Raw genomic sequence first — 19,876 nt, forward strand, 5'->3', positions numbered from 1 at the left:
GATATTTTTAGTCACCTGACTTTTATTAAACCATTGCAATAAACAGATTTTGTTAGACTAAGATGTAATTTACCCCCTACCAATCCATTTATTTCAAAGACTTTAACTTTGTGAGATTCACAATATTTGTTTATTATATACAGGTAGCACAGAAAAAGCTAGTGACTGAGAGTAATTCATGTGAGCCTCTAACTCCAAATTCCATTATAATATTATCAGTTTCATCCAAGTGAATCCTGAGTCATATAATGATTCTCCATTTTCTAAACAATAAAACAAGAGGGAGAAAAAATTTAGCAGTGATTCAAATGTTATATTTTTAGATACAGATCTACCACATTTTAGAAATGTTTGTCCAGGGTTACTAAAAGCCAAGCACCAAGCAAAAAAGATGCAAAATTGAGCAAGATGTAGTATCTATCCTGGAAGCACTCCCAACTCAGGAGGGAAAGACAGGCAAGTCAATAAAAAATGACAAATCCATTTGACTAATAGGTGAAACTGCTTAATTTGTATGACAATATATACAACTAGAAAGAGGAAGAGATAATATTTTCAAGAAATACACATGGCAATATTTTAAACCAAATGTATAAAAGAAAAATAAACACTAGATTTTAAACTGACCTGAATGCTCTTTCAGCGCCCACTATCAAAGATGCTGCAAACTTTATTCCGGTTTGAATAAGCAACTCCTTTTCAAAAAGATGTTTTCTTAAGAATACAATGTATACAAGGAAGGAAACTCACTATATGTCAGGCACTCTTCCTGGGTGTTTTTCTTATATTAACTCAATGAAACGGTTTAACAACTTTCTGCAGAAGGTACTATTATTATCTCTATTTTACAGATGAGGAAAGAGGCACGGAGAGTTTTAAGCGACCCCAAGGTCACTTAAGGTAGATGGGATTTGAACTTAAGGAAGTCTTGGTCTTCAGTTTACAAAAAAATAAAAATAGGGTTCTCTATATACAAAGCAAGAAATATTGGCAGTTTAAATATCTCTAAGATGTTTTCTTAGCTATTTCAGTATGCAAATGTGTGATGTGAATATAAAATCCACACTAGAGCCACTGCAGACTTGCAGAAAGAAGAGACAGACTATGCAGCTAATTGTGTACTGTGATACACTTTATTTCTGGGAATTCACCAGGGGCAGCTTGACAACAAGTTAATACACTACTGCCAGTGGCTCCGCTTGGTTAAGAACTGCTCTTATAATCTTTGACATTATATTGAGGCCAGGCAGTCATCAGTGGGCATACTGGAAGAAACACAACAACAAATGGGTTTTGCTTCCTTTTCCCAAACCCTCTCAGGACTTCTATGTCTTACTCTGCTTCCTTCATGTCCTATGCTTTATTTCCCTAAAATATGAAATAAAAGAGAGCTGAAAACACAAACATCAAAGGATCTCCATTGGACTGTCCTTTCAACGAAGGTACTAGGTTTTTTCTTCCTTACCAAAATGATTTGAACCCTATGGAAAACTGGCAAAAGTTATGAATCATAATATTTACGAAAGAAACTGCTTCAAATGCTCTGTTGATTACTCAAACCCAAATACACTTAATAAGGGACTATGACTTCTTCATTGAAAATTTTTTTAGTACACAGCCTAAAAATACTTGACTTACTAACCAAGTAGTAACATATACACAGGATTTTCCATCTGAATACATACAGCACATGCTTTTCAATATGTGGCTATCATTTGGGCCCTGTTTCTTAACTTCATTACATAAGGCCTTTTTTAAAGAGCCAATCCATCTTTAATAATTGTCCATTTGATCCATGTGTGGTTATCATTCTTAGCAGTGAACATCTGTATTGATACATATGTATCTCTGTGATTCTATCCTACACTTTATTGTCTCAAGTATCTCTATAATTATATTCTACCTAAGATACATAATTACAACACATGCAGATTTATATGGTTATTTTAGTCTGCCACAGACACTCTCATTCATTCAATATAATAGTTACTTAGTTGTCTAACATAAGCTAAACTAAGTCTTTTGTCTGTTTCATGGCTGGAGTTCACAGCATAGTGGGCAAGATAATGAGACAAAACAAAGCAAAACTGCAACTGTGGTAAATGCTGCAGAGTGTTCGAAGAGTGTTAAGAATGTTGAGGTTTCCACGTAGTCTGTGGGTTCAGAGAAGGCATCTTCTCTCTGAATGAATGACTGAGCTAGGTTCGGAGCAGGGAGGGGTAACCACCTATAGCTAGAGGACACTGAACAGAGGTAGGATGGCAGGTGTAAGATGAGGCTGAAGAAGTAGACAAGGGACAGATTTTGGGTTTTACCATAAGAGTAATGAAAAGCTAATGCTGCATATTAGTTAAGAAAAAGATATAATCAGATGTATTTCTTGAAAAAATCATTCAAAGTGTAATGCTGAAAATAGAATGGCAGTGATTGAGAGTAGATGTGGAGAGACTGTGTGAGGAAGTTATTCCACTTGACCAGGCAAGAGATAATGATGGCTTCGATTAGCTAGGTAGAAACAGAGATGCATAGGAGTGGGCAGTTAAGAGACATTTAGGACATCAAACTGATAGGATAGTAACAGATGGGTCATGCATGGCAAGTAAAAAAGAGGAAGGTATCAAAAATAACACCTGTTTTCTCACTTGTGCAATTGGATAACAAGGACTGGGTTAGTTGGTTGTTTTTGTTTTCTGGGGGCCAGGGGTGAGGAGGATCTTGAGATATCTTGGAGATAACTGGGTATCCAAATCTAATGCTCCAACTGGTTCTGGCCCAGAAGAAAGGTCTGGGTTGGAGATGAAAATATGTGAATTATCTGTATACAGGCTATCTCTGATTTCCCAGTGCTTGAAGCCAACACCTTGTTACAGTGTGAGCACATTAAATATTTGTCTGTCTTCTCCAATAGACTGTAAGTCCCATGAGGGTAGTATTTTGATTCTGTTTTGATTCTTGTTGTATCTCAGCTCCTCACATAGTTCCTGCATATAGTAGGGTACCAATAAAAAATGTTTATATGAGATAATTAGCAACATAAGACATATTCTAATCAACAATGGTAGAGCTACAGAAATAACAACAGAAAACCATTAATTTTCAACACAATTTTAAAAACTCATAATTTTCTAAATAAGAAATGATGATGTAGGTGAAAAATACATTTTACAGGTTTATCATTTTATAATTATACTGTCTATTGTTTATAATACTTAATATATTTCCCCCTCAGGGAAAAGTCATAAAAGCATTTCTAGATATTTATCAGTCATACAGTCCAAATACAAATTAAATTGGAAGAAAATAAGTTTGATGAGCAATAAAAATGCAACTTCACAGTTTAGGACTTCTGTACCTTTAAAATGCCCAACAGAATCTAAACTTTCACTATTAAAAGGAATACACAGTTTTAGCAATGCTTGTTAAAGTACACCACTTCTCACAGATCTCATTTAAATCATTTTATTTATTCATAGTTATTAACTTCACAGACAATATTTTGTACCTCCATTTTACTGACAAGAAATCTGAAGCATGAGTTTCTGAGTTGCCAAAAGTGTTGTAACTTATACTAGCTTTAAAAACTAAATGCAAATCAAAACCACAATGAGATACCATCTCACACCAGTTAGAATGGCGATCATTAAAAAGTCAGGAAACAACAGGTGCTGGAGAAGATATGGAGAAATAGGAACTCTTTTACACTGTTGGTGGGACTATAAACTAGTTCAACCATTGTGGAAGACAGTGTGGCGATTCTTCAAGGATCTAGATACCATTTGACCCAGCAATCCCATTACTGGGTATATACCCAAAGGATTATAAATCATGTTACAATAAAGACACATGCACACGTATGTTTATTGCGGCACTATTCACAACAGCAAAGACTTGCAACCAACCCAAATGTCCATCAATGATAGACTGGATTAAGAAAATGTGGCAAATATACATCATGGAATACTATGCAGCCATAAAAAAGGATGAGCTCATGTCCTTTGTAGGGACATGGATGAAGCTGGAAACCATCACTCTGAGCAAACTATCACAAGGACAGAAAACCAAACACCGCATGTTCTCACTCATAGGTGGGAACTGAACAATGAGAACATTTGGACACAGGGCGGGGAACATTACACACTAGGGCCTGTTGTGGGGTGGGGGGATGGGGAAAGGATAGCATTAGGAGAAATATCTAATGTAAATGACAAGTTAATGGGTGCAGCAAACCAACATGGCACATGTATACATATGTAACAAACCTGCACGTTGTGCACATGTACCCTAGAACTTAAAGTATAAAAAAAAACTAGCTATACTTGTATATATTTCATATATATTATATATATTCACATATTTTAATCTCTATGAAAAGAACAAGTTCTATTTCCTTTAAAATTAAATTGAATACTACATATGTTACACAAAATTGCCTAGCTTTATTTTGCTTCAGTTGCTTTTCATCAGCATCTCCCATTGGGAGAGGATGTATCAAGAAACACTAGTTAATAAAAAAAGGGCCAAAAAGACTAAGATCCCACTAAAATACTCTAATAAAAATGATGGTTATTTTAATTATACTTCATTCACTTTGGTTTTGTGAATATGCAAAATATGCAAGAAATATTTTTAACAATAGATACATTTCTGGGCATACCATTCACTTCTAACTTTGAATGCAGATAAAACATTCCTCGACTTAATCTTCAACGTAGTCAACACTATACATATTGATATCTAAATCTTTAGTTTTCACTTTCTTTTTTTTTTTTTTTTTTTTTTTTATTACCCAAAGTTGAACAAGGTTGGGTTAGTTTTATTTTTTTTATTTTTTTTTTTTTGAGCTAAACAGTGAAGTTATTTATTTATTTATTTATTTATTTCTTTTATTATTATTATTATTATTATTATTATACTTTAGGTTTTATGGTACATGTGCGCAATGTGCAGGTAAGTTACATATGTATACATGTGCCATGCTGGTGTGCTGCACCCACCAACTCGTCATCTAGCATTAGGTATATCTCCCAATGCTATCCCTCCCCCCTCCCCCCACCCCACAACAGTCCCCAGAGTGTGATGTTCCCCTTCCTGTGTCCATGTGTTCTCACTGTTCAATTCCCACCTATGAGTGAGAATATGCGGTGTTTGGTTTTTTGTTCTTGCGATAGTTTACTGAGAATGATGATTTCCAATTTCATCCATGTCCCTACAAAGGACGTGAACTCATCATTTTTTATGGCTGCATAGTATTCCATGGTGTATATGTGCCACATTTTCTTAATCCAGTCTATCATTGTTGGACATTTGGGTTGGTTCCAAGTCTTTGCTATTGTGAATAATGCCGCAATAAACATACGTGTGCATGTGTCTTTATAGCAGCATGATTTATAGTCCTTTGGGTATATACCCAGTAATGGGATGGCTGGGTCGAATGGAATTTCTAGTTCTAGATCCCTGAGGAATCGCCACACTGACTTCCACAAGGGATGAACTAGTTTACAGTCCCACCAACAGTGTAAAAGTGTTCCTATTTCTCCACATCCTCTCCAGCACCTGTTGTTTCCTGACTTTTTAATGATTGCCATTCTAACTGGTGTGAGATGGTATCTCATTGTGGTTTTGATTTGCATTTCTCTGATGGCCAGTGATGGTGAGCATTTTTTCATGTGTTTTTTGGCTGCATAAATGTCTTCTTTTGAGAAGTGTCTGTTCATGTCCTTCGCCCAGTTTTTGATGGGGTTGTTTGTTTTTTTCTTGTAAATTTGTTGGAGTTCATTGTAGATTCTGGATATTAGCCCTTTGTCAGATGAGTAGGTTGTGAAAATTTTCTCCCATTTTGTAGGTTGCCTGTTCACTCTGATGGTAGTTTCTTTTGCTGTGCAGAAGCTCTTGAGTTTAATTAGATCCCATTTGTCAATTTTGGCTTTTGTTGCCATTGCTTTTGGTGTTTTAGACATGAAGTCCTTGCCCATGCCTATGTCCTGAATGGTAATGCCTAGGTTTTCTTCTAGGGTTTTTATGGTTTTAGGTCTAACATTTAAGTCTTTAATCCATCTTGAATTGATTTTTGTATAAGGTGTAAGGAAGGGATCCAGTTTCAGCTTTCTACATATGGCTAGCCAGTTTTCCCAGCACCATTTATTAAATAGGGAATCCTTTCCCCATTTCTTGTTTTTGTCAGGTTTGTCAAAGATCAGATACCTGTTCTAATAAATATTCTAATATACAGAAACTGAAGAATGTTATTGCCATTTTCACAATGCATCTACACTTTTGTATATAGACGTAGACATTTTAAGTAAATATATTTAAGACTACGATGACAAGTTGATGAGCGATACTAGGTGACAGTATTAATGCTTTTAAAATTATACTCAAGAAAAAACATACTACTATAACATAAAGAAGAATAAAACTGGTAAGTTTTTTTGGAGGAGGTATGGTTTGCCATTTATTACTTTTTTTTTGTAAGAGTCGGTTAATATTCTAAAAAGGTCTACAAAAAAAGCTGAACAACCTCTCAAGCTCTGAATTCATGGCACTGACCTTAGACTTTCTCAGAATGATTTTTAATGCACTCTGTTATTAGTAAAACCTGTTCAAACACATGCCCCATCTGCCAGCACCCCATCTGCAAGAGAGCTTCTTATTCTTGTAGACAGTACAACTTCTGCCTGTTTCCTTCTCTTCTCTACATACCAGCTGTATGGTAATGAGCATGAGCAGCTGAAAAATACTGCATGATAACAAAGCTAATATGAAAACAGCAGAACAGCACTTCCCTTCAATGAAGCAGTTGTAGCATGAACATAGCTGATAAGCTATTAAATACAGGTAGGGGGTGGTTAGAATTTTATTTCTATGTGTGTGGGATGCCCGTGTGTGGGGATGCATGCATGTGTGTGTGTTAAATATGGAATTTCTGTATAAGACAGAAATAACAAGAACCAAGAGAAGCACAGGGTACTAAAGAAAGGTCTAATTTTCTAAGTACTTTTGTTAAAATTTGTGAATCAGTTCTTTAAATGTTTTAAGTCTCAATTCTTATGTAGTAATGATATATCAGGTACCATTTTGACAAGACAGTTTTCAAATTTGTTAAAAGGTATGTTACATTTCTTAATTACCAAATTTTGGGGGCTTCAGTAGGAAAATGGTGTCAGAACTTAAAATTATAATGGAAACTATATACTAGACATTTTAGCAGCTAACATAATATGTAAATCAATAAAATGTATTTTTAATTCTTACATAGCGATTTTAAAAATGCCAATTTAATGACATTTGAAACCAACACACTTATTCTGAACATCTGAGAATCTCCAAACAAAATACCAAGACGTCACACATGATTTTCTTCATGTAGGGAGACATAATGGGGTTAATTTTTACATATATGATAGTCACACTGAATGAATCTACATAATGTAAGTAGAACCAAATCACATTAACTTTTTATGCACAGTATCTTTCCACTCAGAGAAGATTAAAAGTCACTCAGGAAACTGTTTAAGAAAAATTATTCAAAATTTATGCTGTGCATCTTCTTTCACCACTTGAAGAAACTAAAAATGAAAAAAATACTCAAAATCTCTATCATAAGTACTATTACATCAGGAGAATTAATTATAAATTTTACCAACACATTTAAAAATGTCTTATGAGGGCTTCATAATAGTTACAGAACTCTTGTACATAACCATGCTTTCCATGGGTTATTTCATTTTATCCTTACAACAACCTTCTGTAAAAGGTACTACTATTAGCTCCATTTCACAGATGAGGCTTAGTAAGTGGTAGAGCAAAGAACTTAAACCCAGGTCCAATTGACTCTATAATCCGCGCTCTTAGGCACTCTGTTTTTCTGATGTGAACTCCACAAGGGTGATGGCTGGGATGTTTTGTTCACTGTTGTACTCTAAATGCCTAAAGCAGTCTGTGGCTCACAGGTGTTGAATAAAGTGAATACACAGATGGAAGAGGTAACTGCTCAGTTGTCTTCTTTTAAATATTAAGTCGGGGGAAAAGTTACTATATTTTGTAATAAAGTTTGTAATAACCTTAACCATTCTGACACTGAAAAAAAGATGTACCAATTAAAGAATCTTAAAAATAAAGACTGTTCGGTAATCTCAGTTTTGCTCACTTGTCATATTGAAAAATTAAGACTAAAAATTCTCATAAACATTCATTTTGAAAGGATGACACAGAGTAAGGGCAAAACTGCACTGATCCTGGTATTTTCAGATTTTTATGAATCCATTTATTCTCATTTTTATTGTCAGACAATAAAAATGCATTTTTCCTTTTAACTAAACATATTCCTTGACTTCAAATATAAATTAGGGCCAAGAACTTTCATAATATAAGAGATTTTGTATAATACATGTAAGAACATGACCTGAAAGAATAGTTCCAACTTAATGAAGCAGTACCAACCATCCTTTTAAAAAGCAAGATATAGTTATGTTATCTTAGAGAAGAACAAACTTCTAACAGTAACACAGATGTTTAAAACTCACAAATTCAGACAAGATTTACAAAAACAGTACTATACTGCCCCTACATGTTCATGTTAGTAGCAACAATGACATTTTCAAATCTAAAGTGATAATGCAGAGATTTCTATGGATTATTGAAAAGCTGTTTAAGCTGAAATTGTTCCCAAGTGAACGATATGAAATCACCCACACACAAAAATGTAATTAAGTAGCTCATAAGTTTCAATTTTCATGTTCAAGACTAGCAAAGGAGAAGAAATTTAAGAAAATTCCATTCAACATTACCATAAATTTTCTCGAATCCTCAAAACAGATTTTCCTATCATTATATGAGGATACCACAAAATAATCATAAACAAATGGCTAATTAGCCATGTGCTTTTGGGATAAATATTTAACCTTTTCTGTCTCTTTTATGTGTGGGGTTGGGAGTGCTACCTTTACTTGAGGAAGAAAGTTCAAATTAAAAGTCTTGATTTAGTTGTGAGTAAATTCCTAAAGAATGCAAACATGCAATTCCACCATAAAATTAATGTTTCAAGTTAATTATATCAAAATCTTACATGTATAGTGGATCACTGCAATGTTTTTAGCATTACCTACATTTGGAGGTGCTACTTTCAACTATTCTCTCCCTCAAAGAAAAACAAATATGCAAATAATGCCAATGTAGTAAGATGTACGTTTAAGAAATGATGGCTCTCCTAAGGAAAGCCTGCTATTTTATGGTTCAATACCTCTGAAAAATATTCAGCATAGAAAAACAGAATTACAAAAACAGTATTAATATTTGAGAAAGACTCACTGCTTCCCCCATTCCTAAATTGCAGTGAAGTTTATAAATATATAAACACAAGACACTATCAAAGTCACAAAAGAAAACTTTATTAATCTAAGATATTGACTTAAAAAAACCCTACTTTAATAATTTTACCCTTCAAATTTTAGGAGTAAAACACTATATATACAAATAAAGGGACGTGCTGCATCAGCAGATACTTGTGAAAGGAAATAACTGAATTGAAACTGCTAACATTTAGAATGTCATAAACTTTACCAAAAATGCTGGGCCTTTCTACTATTATTTCTATAGTAAAATTAACATCATATTAAAAAATCTTAAATTATATCTACCGTTATTTATACCAAAATATAAACAAATATAACACAAATATATCTACCATAAATTTTATCTACCATTATGTAACTAATTTATATGTGAGATACATGCTAGTTTATGCAACCTTCCCTAGTGGCATGGAAAAAGACAATAAGTCTAATTCTGATCCAGGAATAATTCAGAAAGAAATCACTAAGCTGTGCCTGATAGAATTATTAAAAACACCGAAAGTTGTTTCGCAAAAATATTTTAAAAAAGGAGTTAAATGGAATCCTATTTATCCTTTCAGAGCATCAAAATAATATTTTGTTTGTAATAGATACTATCTAACAGTATTTGAAAACCGGCAGATTATACATTTCAATAAGGCCACTAACATAATTCTATCAAATCAGGTAAATTGTATGTACATGTATGTAGTTATGTATACATATGAAAAAACTATAATACAAATTATCACCAAATGATTTAGAAATGAAAAGTGTATAATTTAATAAAGGAGTCTGATGACACACTGTATGTTGGCACAAACTGCCTTATGCCTTGGAGGACTTCTCAGGACCACTAAAACGTTGAAAGAACTTTTTTTCCTGTTTTGTTCACTAATGTATCCCAAGTTCCTAGAACTGGGCCTGGCTATTAGTAGATGCTTATTTGTTGAATAAATTAATTAAGCCATGTTCATCTAATTTTGATATGTGACCATGAAATGTGGACGATGAGACAAGTCTCTCAGAGACATGAAGGCATTTGTGGATTCCTTAAGGGAAAGGTGTGCTGTCTTATTCATCTTTGTAACAGTAGCAACACACACACAGAGAGTATGCATACTACATATCAGCAGATTAAAATTAATTTTGTGGTGTTAATTTCCCATGGAAATACTGGGACAATTAAAAAAATGTGGTTGAGGTTCTCTATACTCATATAAAGAATAAGTCTATTAGCATGAGCTGTATTTTAATCACTGAAGAAAAGTAATATAAAAGCTCCAAACTATCATTGTATTATATGGTTATAATAGCCTATAATTAGGTTAATAAACTTTAGGTACTCATCTATATATGTATGTTTTAAAATATCTAATATGCATGTACTCAGAGACTTAAGATAAAGCTCAGACTACTCTGACATTTCAAAGTTTGTTCAGTTTTTTATGAGTGGGTGACAGTTGTAAAACTCTAAGGTCTCTGGATTTAGTTCCATGCTTTTGGAGACAGCTGTGTTCCTAAATTCAGAATATTTTGAATTGTAGAAAGGTAACAGAGTGCATATACTATTTATTACAGAACACTTCCAGTACATCACACATTAGTGTTTTTCCAGAAAAACATATGAATATTCAGATAAATAATAAACATGACTGTTTTATGTTAGTTTGGGTTAGGTTTTGCTACCTTTATTTTTAGATTTTCAGTTTTCAGAGCATGCTGGATTTCTGCTTTGCAGACAAGGGACTGTGGACTTATTTCACACTTGTTTACCTTGCCAGGAGCTTAGTTCCAAGTTTATTTTTAGCATATTTTTCATCTGTCTTCTATATTACAAGCCTTAACATTAAGTTAGTTTCTGTAAAACCTAACTTAGTTTAAATTTACAAATTTAAATAGCCTTGCCCTTTGATGTCAAAATTATACAAATTGTTACCTAATTAAAAATTTGTTACATAAAAGACAAAATCATACAAGTTGTTTCCATGGTGTAGTTACAGATTTATAAATCATGTGCTAAGTCGCTTTGTACTCATATCTGACAACTCAGGCACAACCCAATACTACAACATCATCTGATGACAAAAACATATAGAAGGCAGTATTATCAGTAATTAGATATTGAGATCATCATAAATTGTTGGGAAAGGTAAGAATTACACATTTAAAATTCCAAGATTATATGGCAAAAGTTAACCCTTAAAACATTTGGACACTAAGGGTCTGTTCAACAAATGCCTACTCCAGATCTGTATACTGCAGTGGCTGTGATGCTGGAATAAGACTGCTCGAGTTAGTGTCCTAGCTACATTACTTACTAGCTAAGGGGCAAGAACCTTCCTATGCCTGAGATTCCTCATGTGTAAAACAGGTATAATACAATACAACGTACTTCACAAGGTGATTTTAAGGATTAAATGAGTTTATGTATAGAAAGTAACTAGAGTAGTGCCTCTTCTACATCCCAAATCATACTCTATTCTATTACCCTATTTTATTGTCATCAAAATATTAACAGTAGTATTTATTTTCTGTCTCCCCAAACTACAATCTAAGCTCCATGAGGGCATGGCCTTTGTCTATCAAGTTCACTGTTATAACTACAGGTTCTAGGAAAGTTCTCTACTCTAGGTGCTCAATACATATTTTTTCAACATTAATAAATTGACGGCAAGATGTAATTTGCAGCAGTATATTTAATATGAAAAAACATAAGACACGATCCCAAGCAATGATACAAGTTCCCTCTATCACTCCTCTGATCACCTACTTAGCAAACATCTTCATGTTTTAATTCAGGGTTACTGTGAAGCCCTTCCTGAACCACTCATTATTGAGCTCTGGGTGCCTCCTCATACTCCGACAGTACTTTGTAGGTAGGTCCATATAAGCAATTATCATTTTGTACTATAATGGTTTGTTTGTAGTTTTATCACTGTGACTTTTCATTTGTGCATGGGTGTGGGGGATCATCATCTTATTCATAGCCGGTGGCTTGCACAGCACAGAGAATGCAAAGAAAACTGACAATTACATTGCTTACTCATGTTGATGCACGATGTGTGAAACATTCTTAAAGAGAAAAAGACCAAGGGATCTAAAATAGAATGGTCTGATATGTGGTAACTGACAGTAATTAATGCCTTTATTGATAAAGTAAGTAGTGACCATAAAAAACACCAAAGGATCTGGAAATGCTTTTATTTTCCAAGTACCAATGGAAGATATATGCAAGGAAGAGAAGCTTAGAAAGCCACATTTTAGTTTCCTCACTCAAAAACAAACAAACAAAAACAAAACAAACAAAAAAAGACCCCACCACAAAACAGGCACCCTATTAAATTCCCTCTCTAAATTTGCTCATACCACCACCCTATTCTTTCTTCTCTTCAAAGTACTGTATTTTTTTCTCTATTTCAGCATTTTCTGATATTTAGGAGCTACTCTAGACTCCCAAAAGTACCACCTAAATGACTATACCATGTGTGTTTCTTTTTCATTTTCAAAATTAGTAAGTAGTAATTACTTTTAAAATTAAGTGTCAAACTGTATCTGAGTTTCGTTAAATTTAGAAAATGAAATATTCAAAATCACAGCTGCACAGTCATTTAAAAACATTTAGTAAACAAAAACATGCCACATTCTTACAGCACAAAAATTCCTTAAGGATTTTTCCAAGTTTAACAGACACTTCAATGAATCAGCCATAGAAATATTTATACTAACTTTCTCCTGCTTATCTCTGGAAGCATAAAAAGGTATTAAAAATAACCTCTGAACTGTTAAGAGTTTATAACCTAACCAAGGAGATATCTATACAAAGTTGTCATATAACATCATTGAGCAGCCCATATAGTATGCCTAAGGACCAAAGATAACAGCAATAATTGTAGTATGTTTCATTTAATGGATGAGGACAACAGTGGATGAAATCAGTGCCAGAAGGGAGGTTTCAAGAGAGAGGTAAGCTGGACCATGAGGTCATGGAAAGGATGTAGAAAAACAGCCACAAATGTAACCAGTGGATACCAAATAGCCTAGTTACTGGGGAGGAGGGGATGATGCTGGCTTTTAAAACGTTTTATATTTCCGTATGTTAAGGAGGTATCAATATATTTTTATTTGGCTAAGAGTTCTATGAAAGTGATGTTGAGTTTCGTGAAATCCCTTTTAGTCATCAAGACACTTTAGAAGAGGAGACTTGCTACAACTACTTTAAATGAGAATTAATCACAGTGAGAGTTGAATTTTTTTTTTTTTAAGGCAAACCAGGATTGGGGCTAAATGACAAAGCTATGACAGAAATGTAATGCTAAGTAACAGTGCTATAGGAAACAGGCAAGTATTTCTGGCAGCTGCTCCTGCTAGCATGAGAAGTACTCTTACAGTAGAGATTATTAATAGCTATATACTTTGGGAGAGGTTGTCACTTATACTGTAAAGATACCATGCTAAAATTCAGAAATGTAGAAGTATAATCTAATGTGACAAAAATTGAGCAACCATAAGAAGACTCGCCATATAAAAAATATGTTGAATCAATAATAAATTATCAAATCATGCATGTGGGTCATCTATTTAGATAAAAACACAGATCACAGTTTTAAAACCATGAGAAGAATAGAAGAAAATTATAGTTGAAAATAATATAGGTGACAAGTCTATGGCAAATATTATCTCCTATAAGAATAAAAAATAAAATCACTATGAGCGACAAATAATTTTTTAATCAATTGATATATTTTCCTTATGAGGCCTCAAGTAAAAACATATATCATTATTTTCTCAAAATAAAAATTCAGTTCACAGAAAACCTAGAATAATAAACATGGAAGTACAATGATACAGTATCAGCTAAGTAAAGTCCACAAAACTTTGCCATAAGAATAAATGTGCTTTAAAATATAATTTGTCTTGTAACATTAGAAACCCCATGCTGTTTTTGAACTGATGCAATTTTTTCTGAAAAAATTTAATAATATTTATCAAGAATCTAAAGAAGTTCATACTCCTTGACCCAATAAAACTACTTCTAGAAATCTGTGTACAGTGACGTGGTTAAATTTATGTATAACAATGTTCAAAGCAGGTCACAATCTAAATCAACAATAGTGAGAAATTACGATATATTTATATGGCAGATTATATACTTTTGAATACCTACAGCCATGGGAAAATACTAGCAGTATATTAAAAATGAATTAAAGTGGCAGTTTTGTTTAAAAAATTATATGCTTAAAATCCTTATTGTGGTTATTTCTGACCAGTGAGATTACTAATAATTTAGGAAACTGTAAAGACAAGTGTGTTTCTACATTACATATTTAACATGTCTAATAGTTTTATAAAGAGAAGTAAAAGATATTAAATATTGGAGGGAAATAAAAATTCATTATATAGCCATTGAACTCAGACTTTGGAGGATATTAAATTACTAAATGTGAGAGGGTAATAATTCCCAAATTTGCTTTACCAACAGAGCTTATGATGGTCAGTGTTTTGGGTATGTACAAAATCTTCATATTAATGAAAATTTTATTGTAGAATAAATAATTAGAGATGCTATTTTCTGAAACAAAGCAATGCGACTGTTTAATAAGCCTAGCAGACCTTGCTGAAAAGTTCTAACGAACCAACAGTCTACTACAGGAGTATAATAGATTAAAATTATACATCCTTTGAACTAACTGAAGTTTACACATGCAAAAACAACAAATTAGGTTATGGACTAATTTGTTATGAGAATGAGAAGATTAAAATTTTGAATATAGGCTTGTCTATTATCATGAATAACTGAACAATGAAGAAAAACCTGAACCTAACACAGTATTGCTAAGAGGTTCTATGAGAGGTGCTGTGTTTTTTTGGTCATAATTGTCAAAAGTACTAATTGATTAACTGATGAGAATGGTACTGCATTGTCTTTTGAGGATAGTCACCTGTTAGGCATCCTGTTCTCAGTTGCCTGACCCCGGACCCTGCAGTATCACCCCTCAGTTTACAAAAAGACACAGGACAAACATGCATATGGTCTGAATATTCCAGTTTTTTCATGACTAAAATTGTTACATAATCTGTGAGATAACTTTATAACTCAAAAAAAAAAAAAAACTTAAAAGAGATTACACAAAAAATTTTAAATTTATAAAGGGACTGTGCAACAAAAATTATTTGTAAGTCAATTGTTTGAAACTTTGTATTGTCTCATAGAAACAATGTCAACAGCAATAGGCCCCCAGACTAACCCTACAAGATACTAATAGTTGAAAAGTGTTAAGTTCACAAGAAAAAAAATGTATATGTTACAAAGCATAGTAAAAGAACAGCTAGTACCTGCAGCATTAGAGAGTCCTGAGATTAAATACCAGCATTACGAACTACCTGGAAAACTGGGAGAGTTATCAACTTGTCTGAGCCTCAGTTTTCTCATCTACTGAATGGAGATAAAACTTACATTGTTTCATTAACATTTAAACTATTTAAGGATTAAATGGATTAAAATATAAAAAGTAGCGGAGGAGTACCTAGAATACATAGTTGGTTCTTTTAAAATGATAGAAATCATCAATATCATTATTATACATTTAGAAGATAAATAATAAAAAGCAGTATGTTAAAATTCTAGTGATTAGGCCAGGCACAGTGGCTCTGCCTGTAATCCCAGCCCTCTGGGAGACCGAGGCAGGTGGATCAACTGTGGTCAGGAGTTCGAGACCGGCCTGGCCAACATGGTGAATGAAGCCCTGCCTCTACTAAAAATACCAAAAAAAAAAAAAAAAATTAGCTGAGCATGGTGGTGGGCACCTACAGTCCCCAGCTACTCAGGAGGCTGCGGCAGGATAATCGCTTGAACCTGGAAGGAGAAGGTAGCAGTAAGCTGAGATCGCACCAGCCTGGGCAACACAGGAAGAGTCTGTCTCAAAAAAAAAAAAAAAAAAAAAAAAAAAAACCAGAGTGATTAGATACACAAAAATAAAATTTTTCCTCCCACACAAAAGAACTAGAGAAAATGAGTCTTATAAAGGAAAGTAATGGCTTAAAACTCCAGAACCCCATTCTAAAAACTCACCATAAAATGAAACTTATACATAAGCAAAAAGCTATATGCAAAAGTAAATTTACTACAGTACTGTTGTAACAGTAAAAACCTGTTTTTCACTGTTTTTATAAATAACATTTTATTAAAACACAGTCATGCCTATTTGTTTAAGTACTGTCTGTGGCTGCATTCATGATAGAAAGGCAGAGAGAGCTGAGTGCAACAGAGGCCAACTACACGGTCCACAAAGCCTAAAATATTTACTGGCCCTTTGCAGAAAAAGCATGTGGACTCCTGATTTAAGATGACGATACATAAGATGTGACAGTAACACCTTTTCAAGTGACACACAAATATTCTACTTTTATTTCTATTTTTATTTTAAAGAAAAATAATTTTAAGTACAGTATTTGGAATAGAATTTGATATGAATATAATCACTATGAAATTGTTTTCAACCACTGGAAACATCAGTTGTGTATTTCACTATTTCCTGAGTTCCTGGATCTCAGACGCATAAATCCTCGTCCCTTATCTGTGCTCCATCCTTTCCACCAAAGCTCTACTCCATTCTCTCCTGTGTTGCTGACGCCTATGCTACACAAACTCAAGAATATATGAGGCACTCTAAATACAATATTTGTCTATAAACCAGCACAGTCAAACCAGATATATTTAAGTCCCAAATAAACCAACAATTGCATGTCATTTGGAAATTTCTACTAAAATAGTAACACTGAAGAATAATTTTAAGAGAATATTCTAAATGCTTAAAAGTGCTCCAAGCAAAAACAAAATGAGTCAAGAGATGAAATTTACGCATTAAAAGTCCATTTTCTTTCAACATACAATTATTATGGTGGGCATGGTGGCTCATGCCTGCAGTCCCAGCACTTTGGGAGGCTGAGGCGAGCAGATAAAACATTTGAGTCCATGAGTTCGAGACCAGCCTGGGCAACATGGTGAAACCCCATCTCTACAAAAATACAAAAATTAGTCAGGTGTGGTGGTGTGCACCTGTAGTCCCAGCTACTTGGGAGGCTGAGGTGGGAGGATCTCTTACGCCCAGGAGGTGAAGGCTGCAGTGAGCCGAGATGGTGCCACTACACTCCAGCGTGGGAGACAGAGTGAGACACTGTCCCAAAAAAAGCAAAACAAAAAACCATGCAATTATTAGTTGTAAGATGCATCTTAATATAATTTCTCTTATTACTAGAAAGAAAAAAATGTTGCTAGGTAAGCTATCTAGTGCCATCAAGATGTATCCTTATTTCATATATGCTTATAACGTGAAAAAATAATGCATCTTAGGATTTAAGAAATATAACATTACCATAATTAGGCATTCCAATTTCAAATAAAAAATAGTTATTTTTCTATAACCTATAAAATAACTGGTTAAATATCTTTACCTAATTATTTTATAGATTAAATAATATTTTCCTGTAAAATTTATCTTCCCTTAAAAGACAACCAAGGCTTCTTCTAGTTAAAAATTGTATTCTCAAATTTTTCTGATACTAAGAAATACCTGCAGAACTTATTTTTAATAAGTATTCCAGCTGATATTTATGACCAGGAAAATCTGAGAAAACACGAACAAATTATGAGGACTTTAAGACTAAAAACATTTTTTTCTTTCTCTCTTCTAATTTTAGCTTTTTTTCAGAGGCAAGATCTCACTCTGTCACCCAAGCTGGAGTGCAGTGGTGCCATCACAGCTCACTGCAACCTCTAACTCCTGGGTTCAAGAAATCCTCCTACCTTGGCCTCCCAAAGTGTTGGGATTACAGGTGTGACCCACCATGCCTGGCCTAAAAACATTTTCATTTGAAGGTAAATGATTAATAGCTAGGTTGCTATTTATTTACTGTTGTTAGTATTAAATCCAATGCTTATAAATTATCTCAGATGAGCAACTAGAATAATTTATATAATACATTAACTACCAGTACTAATATTACACTTAATAGTAAGGTAAATTAATTTCCTGAAAATATTTGAAGAGATATACATTGAAGTTATAGTTATTACGGCTACCTTAAAATTTTTTCCACTATTTTCAAACTTTTTTTATTTTGTGCAAAATATTAACTGTGCAAACATTAACTTGATTCAGTATCTATGATGACTGGAAGGAAAATACCATGCTTTCAAATTTTAATAGATCAAGACTGCATATAGTCTCATAAGCAATAACTATACATTACATTCAGCTCACGACTTGGAAGGAAAAAAGTGGTCTGTAAAATACAGAAGAATGTTTGCTTTGTGTGCTTTGCTGTCAAGGTGTATAGCAATCTGCTTGAAAGAAAGTAAAAATACCCGATGTAAAAGCCATACAATACGTCAGGTACAAAATATTATTAATTATAACATATTAAAAATATCTTTAAAATTTCCAATAAAGAAAAATGGGAAAGTTAATAAATAACACAGAAAATGTAAATCAACTAATCATTTGCAAAAAGGAAAGAAAGGATATAATTTCACAATCCCTCTAATATTTCTAGTAGTCAGTGTCAATGAGTTATGCAATAGTAAATTACTGGCAGGGAGGCTAAAATTGAATGGGTTCATTTTGCTTTTTAAATATCTTCTAAAAATTTTTAATATGAATTTCATTTTTAATATTTAGTTTTATTCTGCTATTACAACTGCAAGGCTATAACTATAATTTAAAATAACACAGTAACCTAGAAAAGTCAAATTAAATAGTGACCCCAGAAAGCCCTCAGGAAAGCCTTACAGTTCTCTATTAATTTATCTTACAGAATCTTCTTCTATGTCTTTTAAACTTAATGTCCATGTTAGAAGACAAAGACAGGAAATATATACTGTAACGTAATGAGGGAATCTCCCATATGTACTTGTTTATTAAAAATATTCAATAAAAAAATTAACTTGATTATTAACATCTTAACTCTTTAATTTTAAAAAGCCCTACACTTCTTTTTCTCAATTTTTAATTTTATTTGTATTGGTATTTTCTCTTACAGAGGTATAAGATAATAAATTCGTTTATTAGTGACTTTAAAGCTATTTGAGGCCTCTATAAAATGCTCAAATCAGAGCAGTGACCTCATTCAGAAGAAGCTATTAAAATGACAAGGTGAAAGCAGACAAAATAAAAGAAACACTTTCTTAAAACAGTAAAGTACAACAGTAACAAGAGGGTGCTGGGGATATTTGTATTCTGTTTTCCATGTTTAAATTGTATTACATTTTAACCTCATGTAAAAGTTTTCCAACATGGCTGCCACTTGTTTGGAGTAGAAGTGGAAACTACTCAAAAAGAACTAAGCTAACTAGAAAATGTGTTTTTATGAAGGTTAAGTTCCAGCAAATAGAAGATTCTCTTTATTAAGGAGGAAAAATATTCTTCCAGTGTTATGGATTATTCTATTTAATAGAATATTTCCCCTTTAACTAAAAGAAAAAGTACAATACAATTATGTGTCAATTAAAAACAAGATAAAACTTTAAGAAATGCACAAGAAGATAG

General features: G+C 33.2%; 1 protein-coding gene across 7 annotated transcripts in view; it reads right to left on the reverse strand.

Moving 5' to 3' along the window:
- FBXW7 (F-box and WD repeat domain containing 7) overlaps window positions 1-19,876 on the reverse strand; it is a 211,096-nt gene that overhangs the window by 41,610 nt on the left and 149,610 nt on the right. The gene's annotated exons all lie outside the window — the stretch shown is intronic.

The sequence above is a fragment of the Pongo pygmaeus genome, chromosome 3 (assembly GCF_028885625.2).
Source record: "Pongo pygmaeus isolate AG05252 chromosome 3, NHGRI_mPonPyg2-v2.0_pri, whole genome shotgun sequence".
In the NCBI taxonomy this organism is placed as follows: Eukaryota; Metazoa; Chordata; class Mammalia; order Primates; family Hominidae; genus Pongo; species Pongo pygmaeus.